Source organism: Schistocerca gregaria, chromosome 11, assembly GCF_023897955.1.
Source record: "Schistocerca gregaria isolate iqSchGreg1 chromosome 11, iqSchGreg1.2, whole genome shotgun sequence".
Classification (NCBI taxonomy): domain Eukaryota; kingdom Metazoa; phylum Arthropoda; class Insecta; order Orthoptera; family Acrididae; genus Schistocerca; species Schistocerca gregaria.
Window position 1 is genome coordinate 95,534,305 of NC_064930.1, and position 18,217 is coordinate 95,552,521.

The following is an 18,217-nucleotide window of genomic DNA, read 5'->3' on the forward strand; positions in this document are numbered from 1 at the left end:
CTTTCAGTGCTGTGTCAAACTCTTCACGCAGTATCGTATCTCCCATTTCGTCTTCATCTACATCCTCTTCTATTTCCATAATATTGTCCTCAAGTACATCGCCCTTGTATAAACCTTCTATATACTCCTTCCACCTTTCTGCCTTCCCTTCTTTGCTTAGAACTGGGCTGCCATCTGAGCTCTTGATATTCATACACGTGGTTCTCTTCTCTCCAAAGGTCTCTTTAATTTTCCTGTAGGCAGTATCTATCTTACCCCTAGTGAGATAAGCTTCTACATCCTTACATTTGTCCTCTAGCCATCCCTGTTTAGCCATTTTGCACTTCCTGTCGATCTCATTTTTGAGACGTTTGTATTCCTTTTTGCCTGCTTCATTTACTGCATTTTTATATTTTCTCCTTTCATCAATTAAATTAAATATTTCTTCTGTTTCCCAAGGATTTCTAGCATCCCTCGTCTTTGTACCTACTTTATCCTCTGCTGCCTTCACTACTACATCCCTCAGAGTTACCCATTCTTCTTCTACTGTATTTCTTTCCCCTATTCCCGTCAATTGTTCCCTTGTGCTCTCTCTGAAACTCTGTACAACCTCTGGTTCTTTCAGTTTATCCAGGTCCCATCTCCTTAATTTCTCACATTTTTGCAGTTTCTTCAGTTTTAATCTACAGGTCATAACCAATAGATTGTGGTCAGAGTCCACATCTGCCCCTGGAAATGTCTTACAACTTAAAACCTGGTTCCTAAATCTCTGTCTTACCATTATATAATCTATCTGATACCTTTTAGTATCTCCAGGGTTCTTCCACGTATACAACCTTCTTTCATGATTCTTAAACCAAGTGTTAGCTATGATTAAGTTGTGCTCTGTGCAAAATTCTACTAGGCGGCTTCCTCTTTCATTTCTTAGCCCCAATCCATATTCACCTACTATGTTTCCTTCTCTCCCTTTTCCCACACTCGAATTCCAGTCACCCATTACTATTAAATTTTCGTCTCCCTTCACTATCTGAATAATTTCTTTTATTTCATCGTACATTTCTTCAATTTCTTCATCATCTGCAGAGCTAGTTGGCATATAAACTTGTACTACTGTAGTAGGTGTGGGCTTCGTATCTATCTTGGCCACAATAATGCGTTCACTATGCTGTTTGTAGTAGCTTACCCGCATTCCTATTTTCCTATTCATTATTAAACCTACTCCTGCATTACCCCTATTTGATTTTGTGTTTATAACCCTGTAGTCACCTGACCAGAAGTCTTGTTCCTCCTGCCACCGAACTTCACTAATTCCCACTATATCTAACTTTAACCTATCCATTTCCCTTTTTAAATTTTCTAACCTACCTGCCCGATTAAGGGATCTGACATTCCACGCTCCGATCCGTAGAACGCCAGTTTTCTTTCTCCTGATAACGACATCCTCCTGAGTAGTCCCCGCCCGGAGATCCGAATGGGGGACTATTTTACCTCCGGAATATTTTACCCAAGAGGATGCCATCATCATTTAATCATACAGTAAAGCTGCATGTCCTCGGGAAAAATTACGGCTGTAGTTTCCCCTTGCTTTCAGCCGTTCGCAGTACCAGCACAGCAAGGCCGTTTTGGTTAATGTTGCAAGGCCAGATCAGTCAATCATCCAGACTGTTGCCCCTGCAACTACTGAAAAGGCTGCTGCCCCTCTTCAGGAACCACACGTTTGTCTGGCCTCTCAACAGATACCCCTCCGTTGTGGTTGCACCTACGGTACGGCCATCTGTATCGCTGAGGCACGCAAGCCTCCCCACCAACGGCAAGGTCCATGGTTCATGGGGGGCTGAGCTCCATAACTTTTGCCTTTTCCCAGATAAGTCAACTTGCCTGTACCGCATACTATGACATCAGTTGGTAGTAATTCGTTACATAGAACTGTTAATCCCTCATCTTTGGGAGTTAGGAATAACCATGTACTGTACCGTAACTGCGTCCAGTTACTTTGATTCAACACAGTGTGCTTTAGATTGCAATCTTTAGGTACTTATCTAACAGGGAGTAACATTCTTGCTTCGCATCTCTCATGCTCATACGTAGGAGCACAATATTTTGTTTATGTATCTGATTAACCTTAATACTCTTAAACTTCAACTTTTTGAGACACAAATGTGTATACTGCCTATTGGCTTCATCGATCAGTAAAAATTTGGTATTTGGAGCAATATATGTAAACATCCTCTTAGTTGCATAGGCTTCTGCTAGTAATGGCCATACCCTATATGTATTACATGGGTTGCTATCTACTAGTGGTACATTTAGGGAACAACTGAAAATGCATCGAAATCTATAATATGCAGTAATTGGTAATCCAGGCCCTCTGTGATTAAGTACCGTACTACTTGTATCTGATTTATTAAGCGAGGCTGCACCAATCCTTTCTGTGCATTCACTACAGCCGTAATTAGCAAATCGTATGCTGTTTCTGATTCATTGAACAGGGTCATTACTGGAACTAACTGCTCAGTTACTGTTATCAGAATTAACGTGACTTGTAACTTCTTGTTCATACTACTTCATACTCTTCCACGTGATTACATAACTTCAGAATTCTGTCAGAGATTCTTTCCATTTTTTGTAACCACACTGATCATCTGATTAACACTCATTAGGGAAGCCTTCAGTATCGTCACTTGGTCTTTAGAGAGCCTTAATAATTCCCATTACTGTTTCTCTAGAACATCTAGTTGCACTTTGAAAAAGACGCGTCATCTTCATCTAGAGTGCGAAACAAAACTTGAGCAGCTTCCCCCCAATAAAGTTCAAAATCCCTCTTTTATGCCTGACAGCCTTACGTTTAGCTTACTCCACTATCAGCTCTTTAGCTCTACCGATCTTCTCTACGTGCCATGTTACGGCTCGCTGTGCACGTTCGAGTTCTACTGTTGTCAGCTTCATTGTACGTAACATTCTTATGCAGTGTGACACTGTTTGGTTCGGCATCTTCGTGAGTTTTGCGAAACGTAACGTGCAGCTCTTCCAAATTAAATAACTTAGTATATGACAAGTAATACTGTATAAACTAACTGTCCTTGTTTGTCATGTTAAATCCCTGGAGATCAATGGAATTATTGTAACTGTGTGTCCCACAGTGTCTGTCTATTCAGCTAAGGTTGTCACCACACTGCTGATGTTTAGTAATCCTTGTATGTCTCAAACTCTTGCTATCTGGAATTAGAAGACCTCTCTCAACCGGTTTGCGTGTACCTTTGTTCATTTCTGTTGCTTTATTCTAATTAATACATTAGGTCCATCCACAGCAACTATGTTGTAGAGTCCTCTCTACTGCCTGTCTAACTTTCTCTATCTACATTCTCATCGTATAACAATACGCTGTCGTGTCCCGAGCGTGGGTATTGCAAGGGATCAAGCAACACGGTTCTTGAAAGGGATTTAGCCGGTTGACCTTAGTGAGAGGGAGACTTTTTTATCTGGCTAAGATGTGGAAGTCCCTAGTGTGAAGGTACAAGGCTACGAGCGGGTGGAATTAGTCTCGCTAACTTTAACAAGTTTCAGTTTATTCCGAAGAATTACAGCTCACCCTAACTGTGTGAGATTGGATTCACAGGAAGGCCGAGTCTAATACAGAGACAGTGACTGATTCCACCGTTCCGACCGCCTAGTAGAAGCTCTGCAATACTTCCTAGCGCCCTGCATCAGAGTCTCGCGGGTACGCCCTGCCGCTCTTCGGCGACTCTCTCCAGCTGCCTGCCTACGGCCCGTTCCTTGGCCCGAGTCGGCTGCCGCTATCACGACGACTGCTGTCACTACCCGGAGCCTGACGTCGAGAGAAGCCCGAGCGGCGTCCTCCCGAGTTTTGTCAGCTCTGCCACCTCCGACCCCGCCTGCTCTTGTCGGAGGCATCTTACCCTCGTTTGGTAACATTTAAGTATTATTATTATTGTTGTTGTTCTTCTTCTTCAGAGGCTGGGTGCAGGGGTAGAGGCGCCTCTCCCCATATGGTCACGCACTGCGTCCTGGGCCCTTCGTTGGCTCCTCGTGATGTGCGGTCCCCACCGAAGGCCCTCTCTCTTTCTATCCCCGATCCCAGACTTCTCTCTCTAACCGAAAGTTTTCGGTCGACATTTTTGATTGCCTATTTGTCACGTGTCCCTACACAGGGCTTATTTTGTCTCATTAAGGAGTGTTTCTTTTCTTATCACGCGTAGCTGCCCGACAGTTTGGACTTCCGCCTTGGCTCTCCAGCTGTGTTCCTTTATGACCCCCCTGCCATGCCCGGCATTTAGCTTACATTTTAACTCACCCAGTGTTACGGAATATTTCCGTCGTACTGCCTGAGAAAGACTGTATTTATCCTTGACCTGTTCCTGTGGTTACAGCACCAGCACCTGCCCCACTAGGGATTTTGGCATTACTCCTCAGAGTAGCATCAGTTGTGACTATCTCATTTTATTTGGGTTACCTGCTTAAATTTTCTCTGTTACATCTACACTTGACATGTTATTTCCTTTCGTTATACATTCGGTACACTTAATTCTGTTAAGTTTTCAGTAGGACACAATTATCTTATACATAGATAACGTTTATCAAACATACATTTATCAAGGTACAGTTTTACTAAACGTTGATAGAAAATACCATTTTCATTAAACATTGGTAATTACAATTATGAGTTGTCTTTTTTTTCCACCAACCTCCTACAGGCTGTAAACAAAAGAAAAATGTACAGAAAATAATAATTTTATTACCAAAATTACAGTAGAGTCTTAACTTATTTTTCTGCATACTCTCCTAAACAATTGAGGCACTTGTCATACCGTGACACAAGCTTTTCGATGCCTTCCTCGAAGAATGTTGCCGCCAGTGATGACAGGTAAGTCTAGACGGCATCCTGAAGTTTTTTGTTATTAGGGAAGCTCTGCCCACCTAACCGTGACTTCAGTTCTCGGAACAGGTGATAATCACTCGGTGCTAGGTCTGGGCTGTACGATGTATGTTCAAAAACTTCCCATTTAAACATTTTGAGGAGGTCTTTTGTCGTGTCGGCACTGAGTGGTCGGGCATTGTTACGGATCAAAACAACACCAGACGAAAGCATTCCTCTGCGTTTGTTTTGAATGGCTCTGCCGAGATTACATAAAGTTTCACAAGAAACTTCCTCAGTTATCGTCGTAGCTTGTTCCATAAAGTCCACCGGCAGCACTCCTTTATGGTCTCGAAACACAATGGCCATTGTTTTTCTTTTCGTCAGTGAATGTTTAAACTTGTTTGGCTCACTTGGGAAAGCTGAGCGCATCCACTGCTTCGATTGTTCCTCTGTTTCAGTATTGTCATAGAGGACCCACATTCATCGCCAGTAAGAATCGAATTCAAAAAAACGTTTCCCTTATGGGCATAACATATGAGAAATGCTAATGCTGACGCCATCCTTTGCGTTTTGTGGTCGGTACTCGGCATTTTTGGGATCCGACGTGCACACAATTTCTTATAGCCTTGGTCTCGAGTCACAATTGTGCGCAAAGCAGACCTCGTACTGTCTGGAAAATCGTCAGACAGTTCGCTAATTGTAAACCTTCGTTTGCATCTCACCTCCTGATCCACACACTCAACGAGGCCTACAGTGGCGACAGACTTGCGACCTTGCTTTCCCTTTTTAAATTTTCTAACCTACCTGCCCAATTAAGGGATCTGACATTCCACGCTCCGACCCATAGAACGCCAGTTTTCTTTCTCCTGATAACGATCTCCTCTCGAGTGGTCTCTGCCCGGAGATCCGAATGGGGGACTATTTTACCTCTGGAATATTTTACCCAAGAGGACGCCATCATCATTTAATCATACAGTAAAGCTGCATGCCCTCAGGAAAAATTACGGCTTTAGTTTCCCCTTGCTTTCGGCCGTTACAGGGCCATATCAGTCAATCATTCAGACTGTTGCCCCTGCAACTACTGAAAAGGCTGCTGCCCCTCTTCAGGAACCACACGTTTGTGTGGCCTCTCAACAGATATCCCGCCATTGTGGTTGCACATACGGTATGGCTATCTGTATCGTTGAGGCAATGCAAGCATCCCCATCAATGGCAAGGTCCATGGTTCGGGGGTGTGGGACACTTAACTAGGTTTTCATCATTTTGACCAGAAAAATTTAGCTCAAATTTGTCATCATAACAGTACAAATTCTCTTCATAGTCTATGATTTTCCTGACATGATTGCAAACTTCTCCACAGTGTATAATAAACAGTTGTGTACACACAGTAATATTGCTTTTGGGTTCACACACAATTAACTTCATCTCACTCCACCTAAATGCAGCACTTACCTTTAACACCCAGTCCATGCCAACAAATATGTTCTCATCTAAACTTGGAGTAACAAGACAACCCTGCTCAAATTTTACATCTTCTATTTCAAATGATAAAAATACTTTACTTTTGATGACTTTGCTGTGTTTGCCTGTAGCTCCTCTTATCTTTACTGCCATCACAGGGGCCTCAACAAAATCAACACTGTCTTTAATTTTATTTCTGAATTTTTCTGAAATGGCTGAAATAGGACTCCCTGTATCAATGAGACATTTACCCTCCCAGTTGTTCACTTTAGCTTTAATGTATGGATACACTAATTCACATTCTTCTACTTTTTCTTTTAATGGTTCATGTAACATGTCATTTTCAATTTCTCTAAAATTACCCTAATTATTTTCCTGATCAGTTTTTAATAGCTTCACACACACATTGACACTTTCAGTTACATCATCTATGGATACAACAGGTTGAGCATACTACAGATATTCATTATATTTTACACTTTGCCACCAGTGAGGATATAACCATCTACAAATGCTACCTAAATAGTTCCACAACTCTTCTCTATCTGTTTTGTAATTGCAACTGTTCCCTAATAATTTTTTTTTAAAAAATTCAACTTTTCCTTCACAACTTGTATGTGGGTTTAAATACTTCATACTATTAGCTGGCACAACACTACAGTCCTCTGCTACATTACATCGGTTACACTGACTTAACTTTACCTGTTCTTCAGATGAATGAGTGTCCACTTCCTCATTACTAACCACACTTACCTCCTCATAATGCTCACAATTATCAATTTAATTATCACATAGCTTCACTACTTCACTTGAAATAATCTCGACGAATACCTGATACTCACCCACAGCATTAATCTCACCATTACTTACCTCTGTACAGTTCTCAACGACATCATTAGCTTCCATATTTTCATCAAAATCCAAACTTACCTCATCATGCATCCTATCCACAGTCACATTATGTTCCATCTCTCTCTCTCTCTCTCTCTCTCTCTCTCTCTCTCTCTCCATATAACTTTTCATTTTCATTAAATAACTTATTCAAATTACAGCTGTAATGCTTGTCAGATACTTCAGAATTACATAGATCATCATTCTCTCCCAATTATAAAATTCTTGCACAATTGCAATATCCTCATCTGGCTTGTTCTCAGAAGTAGTTACCTTATTGCTTTCAACATGATTATTTTCTCTTATTGTATCTCAAAATTTCTGCTCAAAATTTGAAGTATTAATTTGGTATTGAACATGAGTGTCTTATTTGTGGTGTGTATTTTTTTTGTTTTTCACTGGTTTTATTATAATAGTAAGTTCCATTTCTCCTTCTTCCTCTGTCTGTAAATTTCCAATTGTTATTGTAGGCCCTATTGTGACTATATTTTCTCGCCCCAAAACTGCGGACCTTCATTGAGGCAGTCCGGAGTTTTCCTGCCTGATTTCTCTGTTGTTTGATCTCCAGTTTTGTTCCCCCCTGTTTCTGTCATCCCACCTGTTTCTCTTTCCAAAATTTCTATCCCTGTCTCTGTCATTACGATCATGACCCCTATTGTTTCCACTGTGTTGTTCATATCTATTGTCTCTGTATTCTCTCCATACCTGTTTGAATACCACCCGCCCCCCTCCTCCCCCCGTTGGTGTTCACCATTGTTAAAAATTTTGCATATTCTCTCTTTCTAATGTCCTATCCAATTTATCCACATATTTTTAAAAAAATTCCAAAGAATCACAATTTTTCAAGTAGCATTCTTTTCAGCCCATCTATTTGCGTCATTTCATCAAAAGGTTTATCTAAATGTATTAATTTTCTCAATTGATCTTTACAAAAGGCTTTCATGGTGCCGACTCTCCCTCTGAAAATAGGTCCATTTAAAAATTCAGATTTAATCCTCCTCTGTTCAGATTCTGACCAAAACTTGTTTAAGAAGCTTTTCTCAGAATTTGCAAAGGTTTCCCACTGATCGCAATTTCGGTTTGCCCAGGATAGGGCCTCCCGTTCAAGAAATTTTTTGACAAATTTAATTTTTAAAGTATCAGATATTCCTGGCACAAAATTGTCCTTGCAATGGTGCAAAAAATCAACTGGGTGCAAATTATCACAAGGAAAACTTGTCACTAACAGGTTCGACCATACTGGTCCATGACTGTACAAATTTTTGTTAACAACATGTTCTTCAACTTGATTTCTTTTAGTTTTTAATGTGTGTATTTTATTGGTAAGATTTGATTCTAAACTGTCAATCTTTTTCTCAACACTACTGATTGCATTAACATTGTTTGCTTTCAAGTCATCTAATTTTGCATCTAGTGATTTATTTTCATTTTTAAGTTCCTTAACTTCCTAGACTCCGTTACTATTTTCAGCAACAAATTCATTTTCAAAATCAATTACTTTTTTCTCTACAATGTCTACCCTCAATTCTATCATCTTGAAGTTACTTTCCAGTGTATTTTTGACCTCGGTTAACTCAGTTTTTATTACATTTATTTGCTTATTCAAATTCTCCCCTCACCATTCGTCAATTTCAGTCCTCATTTCAGATTATTTTATATTTTCATGTAACTCAGTTTTCAGGTCTTTTTTATTTCCGATTTAAATGCAAAAAATTGTTTATTTATATTTTCACTCTGCTTATTCAGGAGTTGGAGTATTAATTCTATGTTACCAGGTTTTTGATCCCCCCCCCCCCCCCCCCCCCCACTATTTCTTCTCCTTCATTAATTTTGTCTATTATTAACTGTTAACAAAAAATGAACCAGTAAAAATGACAATCCCAAATTACAAAATTAGTTAGAATTTTTACTTAACTTATAGCTGAAGTCTTCTCCGTCAAAATCCAGTCGTAGTGTTTATTTTAAATCCTTTGTCGTCCCCTTGTTTTTTACGTCCATTTTTCATTATGCGGTTGTGTCTCCTTAATTTCATTGTCAGGTTTTTGTCGATGTTTTTCATAACAGATTGACTATGTGCTTTCCCTGAAACACATCTGCAGTTAATTTTTGAATATTTGGTGCTGCCTATCTCTGCAAGAGCACCCACATTCTAACAACCCTACCACAACAAATGTCAAAAATTAATTATGATTATAGTGTTGCTCGCACTGCTAAATATTGCGCTTTCGGGCAACAACAAAGTTATATTATGTGGCAGGTGTCATTAGAGCACAGTCAATAAAGTCATTTCTTGAAATAATGGATAAACTAGGCACTCATCTTTTCGTGTTTCCCACGCTGGTCTCGTTGTGAACTCGTGGCTCAATTGTTGAAAATCTAGGTAGTGATGATTCCGAGCTCGGATGCAAAGAGGCCTAGGTGTTACTCTGCGATATTCAAAAGTTTTATAGATGTGTTTCATAAACAATTCTTGAAGATTAAACTTTTGCATGTTAGGACAACAGTGATGTAAAAAGGTAATGAGCACTCCGAATTAAAGTTACACTTCTTTTTTATTGCAATATCACGTAACTCGTTCCAAAACATCACTTCACAATATAAAACATACTGGAAAATATCTTCCTCACTGTTAAAGTTCACATGTCATAAACTGACTACAATTTGCGTCTTTTTAACATGACGGCCAAAGCTTGACTCTGTAATAACCACTTACGCGCCCAAAAATCAGAATTAGAAGTACATCAAAGATCATAGTGACAAAAGAAAGAATTCACATAAGAATAATATCATTGCAATGTATACATATCGATGTATCGAAGTACCTCTACATTAATGAAATCAAATCTGAATGTTGTCACAGAAATATGTTAATTATTTTACAGAAACACGGTAGAATATTGCTGGCATTGAGAGGTTGAAGTGAGGTGCCATAATGGTTACGTAACTCAAGTACCATTACAGTTTGCTAGTCGAACTCTGTCCTCCGACACGTTCAGTGCACTTGTTATTCAATTTCCTATTTCACTCTTTCACTAAGGACTCAGGTATATGCACCCCTTGTCCAATCTCCTGTCTTGGTATGACCATTCCTTTTTTTTGATTCCCCATGGTACCTTTCCACTCACTTTCAACAACAGTATTATTTCCTCTCGGGGCCGTATCTGCCCGCCTATTTCTGAATCTGCTTCTATCTCCTGTCCCTTTGGCTCTTCCTCTACTACTAAGGGTATATCTAGCCCTTTTGTCTTATTACTGTACCTGCATAGTCCAGCTTGACTGTATGCTCTTTTAAGAAATTTTTCCCTATAAGTCTGTCATACGGAATGTCTAGTCCACTACCGTACACGTGCAATTTATGTCTCACTTTTTCAGAGCCGTCTCTACGTAAGTGTATTTGTACCGTGCCTATTGTGCTAACGGCTTCACTGGTTACACGTTTTAACCGAAGCCATTATGCTTCATTGATTCTAAGTGTACTCCTTACCGGAATACTCTTCCTCTTGAGCAAACATAATTGGAGCAAACATAATTGTGCTCCAGTGTCTATTATACCCGCGCCGGCGAAACATTGCACTTGACAGTTCGCTTTTTGTCTAGTTATGTTGGCTATACTGTAGTAGCAATGTTGCAACAGCAGCCTCTATACACACAGCAGACGATACAGTTTTCCGTCCCGTATTGTAAATGCAAGCGATTGAGCAATTACAGTGTATAGTTGTGCTACAATGACAGGAAGTAAACAACCTTGTAATAATGCATGTAAAAGCATAACAATGCACACCCTTTCGATAACGGAGCAAAGAGATACAAAAAACAAGCATCTGACGTCTGGTACTTAAAAATCAATAATGTACGTAGTTTACAAAATAAATAATAACCGAGATTGCAATAAATAACCAATATTACTAATTTTTCACTCACCACTTTACAGTGATAACGGCGCAATTCCATCCAGCTCGCCATCGTCACTGTTGTCCGATTCATCGCCAAAACTGTCTTCGTCGTCGTCATCAGCAAGACAAATCATTAACTGTTCATGGCCACTGATAATGCCTTCTATTGTCTGTGCTGCTCGTATAAGCTTCTCGACATGCTCTACTTTTTTTCTCCATGAGGCTGCAGCCACAGCCACAAGAGCTTCACGCAAAAGCTGTTCCACCTCTGTTATTGTAAAGGACTTCTTGTTCCTTACATACATTTTTACATCACTCCATACTAACTCAATAGGGTTGAAATGGCAGTGATGTGGTGGCAGCCTTATTACAGTATGACCCTGCTCCTTGGCAATTTCGTCTACTACGTATGTAGGTGTCGTAGGCTTATTTTCTTTAACAAGAGAATATAATAGAACCACTGCACCATAACTCCTTTCCGATCATTTGTAGTTGGGGCTTTGTTCTGTCTCACCGAATGATATGGAGCATTGTCCATTACAATTGTTGTAGGGACAGGAAATTGTTTTAAAAGGTTCCTGAACCACTCAACAGATTGTGTGCGATCCATATCTTCATGGTAATCACCAGTCTTTTTGACCTAAAAACTAAAAGTGCGTCGGGGACAGGACCACTGGAGAAGCCTACACGGACCACAATTAATCTAGCTCCTCTTCTTGTCAGCTGATGGCCGCTACTGCTGGGTGTGTTATCCGTCCAGCATTTACTGCCAGCTTCCCCGGCATTAACCCACGTTTCGTCAAGCCAAATTATGGAATGAATGTCTCTTCCCACAATTTTGTGCAAGAAAATGCTACGAGCGATAACAATATGTGCCCTCTCTAACAGTACTTTGTGTGTCTAGCATTTTGTAAAGGAAACCCATATTTTTTAGCACAATTTTTAGTGATGTTTTACCACACCTGAAGAGTTCGCTTTCTTTTAAAGAGACTAATAACTTAGCTCTTTTTCTGCTGTAGTAAGCATAAACATGCCTGCGAATTGCACCAGTCTGGAAAGAATCTAAATCTGTGATAGGACTAGGCTGCTTTTTCTTCTTTCCCGGGGTTGTTATAAATGTATTATTTGATCCAGACAGCTCGGAATCATTACGGTTCACTTCAGTATCTTTCAAGTTTTGTAGTAATTCTCCCTTACTTACTACGGTTCTTGCACTAATTCCAAGAGTTTTCGACATACGTTCCACCACTATCGGCAGGAATCGTAGTTTTTCTCCTCCTCATAAAACTCAAGTTCTGCATAGTAACTCCGGTGCCTGGCTGTTTAGCGGCACCCCTTGACGCAAAGGATTGTCACTAGGTGAATGAAGTCTTTTCGGTGGCATTTTCCAAGTATGTAAACTCACAACGTAACAAACGCCACGACAATGTAGCACACAGTACAACGAAAACATGCGGTAAACAACATTAAATTCACATTGTATACACATTCACTAAACAAAGCCGGCAACGTGGGAACTCTGACGTCACAGCACGTGAGTAGCAGCAGTGCTCACTGCGCTGTGATTGGCTGGCGCCCCACACTGAGCGCCTGGCGCCTCTCGTTCTTCACTTGTTACACTGCGAACTTCATACGCAAACGTAAAGTGCAATGTTTCAGTGGCCTGGGTATAGTAGCTTCAAATACTTTTTTAACTCTACGCAGTACAATACTATCACGCCGTTTTCTGTTGCACAGTCCATTACCCTAACTGTGGGTTGACCTGTCACAACAAGGCATGCCTCGACGGCCTTGCCGCCTCTTAGTTCCCCTGTACCACTATGCCAGTTTTACTCGATACTGGTACCCTGCCTTCTCTCGAGGTGTGCCAGGGCCCTTCGTGGCAATCTTTCGACTAGTGGCCCTGCCGCTAACAGTAAAAACAGGCTACGTCTTTTACTCTCGTACACGGAACTCTGCAGTTCCCTGGTAGATTACGCTGTGGGTATCTCCACTCCTGTAATCCTTCGTCAGCTTCTCTAAGATATCCTCAATTCTCTTGTATCTATCGGACGAACTTTTCTTAACCGCACACGGAATTCAATGTCTATGTGTCCCGGCTTGTCGCACCTGTAGCCAAAGTTTGTAAACTCTTTGCCCGTCGTTACCCGTACTCTACCCTCTGGCCAGTTTTTGCTACACTTGCTTGCTATGTGGCCTCTCAACCCACAGTTGAAACATTCCAGTTCTTTAGTTTCTCTCGCACTTTTTACCGCCTCCTTACTTCGGGTGAATGTTACCCTCGGAGCTAGTCCCTGCTCTTTCGTGGACAGTATTGCACTCTCCTTCTGCTGCGCCAACTCCACTGCTGCTGCTAACGTAATTTTGTCACCTGTGCTTCTCACTATTGTTTGTACTCTATTGTTGCTTAGCCCCTGTATAAAGCAGGCTCTTCCTAAGGAATCGACCAGTTCTATCGCACCCTTCAAGTTTTCTCTAGGCGTAACTCTGTTTACTGCTTCTCTAAAATCTGTCTTGTCTGCATTTCGTCTATCTGGCTTGCTCACATTGCAGTCGTCTCTCCCTGTCCGTGTCTTGTTTGGACAATCTTACAGGCGTGGTAGTCTACGGTACGCTTACTCGCATAGTTTTCTTCTAGAACGCGTTTCACCTACTGCCACGTCCCTGTGCGTTCGGGCTCTTGCAGTCTCAATCTGGCCTCAGTGGTTAATTTTGCTTTAACAAACTTCAGTAACGTTTCGTGTTCCTCTGGCTTTACTAGTTCAAATGCCGCATTTACATTTTCAATAAATTCCCTTAATTCCCTTTTATTCCTTTCGGAACACTTTTGAAACAATACATAAGGCTTCCTTCACTGACATCTTACCATTAGTGGAGGATGACGGAGCTTCGTTAGTCCGGGGCATCTTAACTATGTTAACACTTAACAACATAAAAATACAATATTCTTAAGACAATTTTATAAGTACCCGCTTCTCTTGTGGTGTGCCGTCTGTTCTGTTGATCCGCGTTGTCCCGCGCTTTCTTTGTGCCTGCACTGCTGCGATGCGTCGACTGCCGATTCTGCTGGGCCGTGTTGACCCAATATCTGGCCTCGGCTATGGCTGATGCCGCGTCTGCTGCTGCTCGGCCCGGACCCTCCGTCTCGAACGCTGGCTGCTTAGGCACCTCTGTGCCTCGTCGATCCGCATCCCGCTACCACTGTCCTGAATTGCCCTGCACCTGTGAGGACTACCTTTCTGGACTCTGCTGTAGTTCAGCTACTAACGATGAAAGTTGTGAGTTGCCACAACTTCCTGCCAATTGCCACAGTCGCTGTAGCAAAATCTACTGGCTCTTATCTCTTATTTGCCTATGTGCTTTTGTGGTACCCCACACCTGGCACTAAAATTTTTATTTATGTCCCATCCCAAGCTTGGGTATTGCAAGGGATTGAGCGACACTGTTCGTGAAAGGGATTTAGCTGGTTGACCTTCGTGTGAGAGAGACTTTTTGATCTGGCTACACAAGTAATACTGTATAAACTAACTGTCCTTGTTTGTCATGTTAAATCCCTGGAGATCAATGGAATTATTGTAACTGTGTGTCCCACAGTGTGTCTATTCAGCTAAGGTTGTCACCACACTGCTGATGATTAGTAATCCTTGTATGTCTCACACTCTTGCTATCTGGAATTAGAAGACCTCATTCAACCGGTTTGCGTGTACCTTTGTTCATTTCTGTTGCTTTATTCTAATTAATACATTAGGTCCATCCACAGCAACTATGTTTTAGAGTCCTCTCTACTGACTGTCTAAGTTTCTCTATCTACATTCTCATCGTATAACAACACGCTGTCGCGTCCCGAGCGTGGATATTGCAGGGGATCGAGCAACACGGTTCTTGAAAGGGATTTAGCCGGCTGACTTTAGTGAGAGGGAGACTTTTTTATCTGGCTAAGATGTGGAAGTCCCTGGTGTGAAGGTACAAGGCTACGAGCGGGTGGAATTAGTCTCGCTAACTTAAACAAGTTGCAGTTTATTACGAAGAATTACAGCTCACCCTAACTGTGTGAGATTGGAATCACAGGAAGGCCGAGTCTAATACAGAGACTGTGACTGATTCCACCGTTCCGACTGCCTACTAGAAGCTCCGCAATACTTCCTAGTGCCCTGCGTCAGAGTCCCGCGGCTTCGCCCTGACACTCTTCGGCGACTATCTCCGGCTGCCTGCCTACGGCCCGTTCCTCGGCCCGAGTCGGCTGCCGCTATCACGACGACTACTGTCTCTGCCCGGAGCCTGACATCGAGAGCCGCCTGAGTGGCGTCCTCCAGAGTTTTGTCAGCTCTGCCCCCTCCAACGCCGACTGTGCTCGGCGTGACGTTGCGTCGGAGGCGACTTACCCTCGTTTGGCAACATTTAAGTATTATTACTGTTGTTGTTCTTCAGAGGCTGGGTGCAGTGGTAGAGGCGCCTCTCCCAATACGGTCACACACTGCGTCCTCGGCCTTTCGTGACGTAGTGCGGTCCCCACCGAGGGCCCTTCATCTCTCTCTCTCTCTAACCAGAAGTTTTCCGACGATATTTTTGTTTTCCTACTTGTCAAGAGTCCCTACACAGAGCTTATTTTGTCTTGTTAAGGAGTCTGTTTCTTTTCTTATCTTCGAATGCAATCCACACGACTAAGTCAAAGTCCCACAGCTGCTGCCTATCAAACTCCTCCAGACTGCCTACCGCTTCCTCACTCCTAGACTGCTTCTAACCGCTTCTGAACTCTTCTCTGAGCGTCTTGCTGTTGAGTTTTGTACCATTTTCCCCCTTCCATCCCACACTGCTATGACGCAATGTTGAAGGCTATTTGCCTCCTTATTGGCTGTCATTGTGCACTATTCACTGGCCAAGTGGAGAAGTAGAGACGCCTCTCTTAAAATGGTCACACACTGCATCCTAAGCCCTCTGTCGGCTTCTTGTGACTTAGTGCTGTCCCCACCAGAAGGCCATCTCTCTTGTTCCCTCTCGTCCCACGCTCCCTCTGCCGATCAACTGTAATTCCGTTCCTTATCGAGGATCCTGTTGTGAAGCTGCTTCCGGGTCTGCGGCTCCTCTAACCGCGCCTAAATACATTACTGTAGCTTCTTCACAGTTTCTCATTTTGTTATTAACAATGCTTTAACAATGCCTCGCATTGTTATTACTAATGCAATTCAGACGTGGCTTTACTCGTGGAGATAACAATCTGTCTCGAGTAACCTTGAGTACACCACAATCCCTGCCATCCCGTCCACGCGACTGCCTTAATGTGCACAAATGAAAACCGTCACATATTTCTGCCAATCCCTACACGAATAACTCATTAAATAACTGGTCAGTTATCTGCCAGCAGCACAAAATTTTTAATTACTTTGTACTGACGCAAAGACATGCAATAGAAATTAAAGTCACTCATGTGCAAAGTCGTCCCAAACTATACTGTCTATAAAGGTTGAAATCGGCACATTGAGATATACGAGCTACCACGTTCACCCGAGATTATTTGAAGCCCCGCAACACAAAAGAAACGTTCGTGGCACATACGCTGCCTTTACCACGAACCACCTGACTTGACGGATTCCAGATGAAACAGAGGCAGAAATACCTCACCAGAACCCCAGATCAAGATGACAGACTAAAGACCACGAGTTCTGCCTGCACCACTTAAGCAAAGATTCGTTCACACAACCACTCATTGATTCAGTGCAGATGCTTTCAACCCTGATCATCATTCATAGTTTTCACAATAATATCATATAATTACCTATGATAAAACATATAGAAAATCTTTGCAGTCAGTTTGTGGCTTATTAATAAAATCATTCAAGCATTATTTCAAAACACACTAACTTCACCTTGTTTATAAATCATGACTATAACTATACATCAAAAGTTATTGGAGTATTAAAGAAGGAAACCCGTGGTGATAAGATCATTTGTGTATCTGTGGAGGATTCCATAGTTACGGCACTATTTACATAAACTAAAATGTTTGTAACATTTTGGTATATTTGTTTAATTGGAAAAGTAGTCTATTCATACAATTTCTGGCATCATCTGCTTTCATTTAATGGTGTAAAAACAGTGCACATTACATAATGGGCTTAATAGTTACAATTTTTTAAAGCAGTAATAGTGACAAAGATAATAATAAATGTTAATAACTTTTTAACTGTTTAATTTGAAATCTTGTTGTAATTTTCAGTTAGCACGTCCCGTTGCTGCGGTTTTAAATTGGCAACTTTATTTTTGTAGCTTGCTTGTAAGGCATTTTCTATATTTTGTGGTGTAACATTTGTTGACAACATTTCACCCCACAGGCTTGTCTGTCTTTGCTCGTTCTGTAGCTGTGCCGTCGGAACCGACACGTATCTCTTTCCACAATAGAACAACCCCGATGACCTGTGCTCTTTGTGACTTGCTCGTCACTGACGTACCTTGCTAGTCACTGATGTACCTGCACTCTGCAGTCTCACCGTATGATCTCGGCACCCTGCAATCCAGTGAGGGGAATTGGGTATTGGGCAGAGGGATTCTGTGGCCTTACTTCTCTTTGGCAGAAGACTGTTAGCCCTCCGAAATCTGTGGTCCGCGAAAGGGGAACACTTTATTGACCTTAATTTGTAAGATTCAGATTCTACTAAGATTATCTCTCTCTCTCTCTCTCTCTCTCTCTCTCTCTCTCTCTCTCTCTCTCTCTCTCTCTCTCTCTCCCTCCCCCCTCCCTCCCCCCTCTCCACCCCTCTCCCCTCTCTCCCCCCTTTCTCCCCCCTCCTCCCCTCTCTCCCCCTCCATCATTTACAAAAATTTAGTGAGCTGGTGTATATCTCACAAGTGTTCTTGGAGCACAGTCATTCACAACATTATACACAAATTCGAGTACAACAATCTCTACTCAATATTTTCGCACCACGCGTTGTATGACATTTACAGTAAACACTTGTTGTAGTCTTCAGTCCTGAAACTGGTTTGATGCAGCTCTCCATGCTACGCTATCCTGTGCAAGCTTCTTCATCTCCCAGTACCTACTGCAACCTACATCCTTCTGAATCTGCTTAGTGTATTCATCTCTTGGTCTCCCTCTACGATTTTTACCCTCCACGCTACC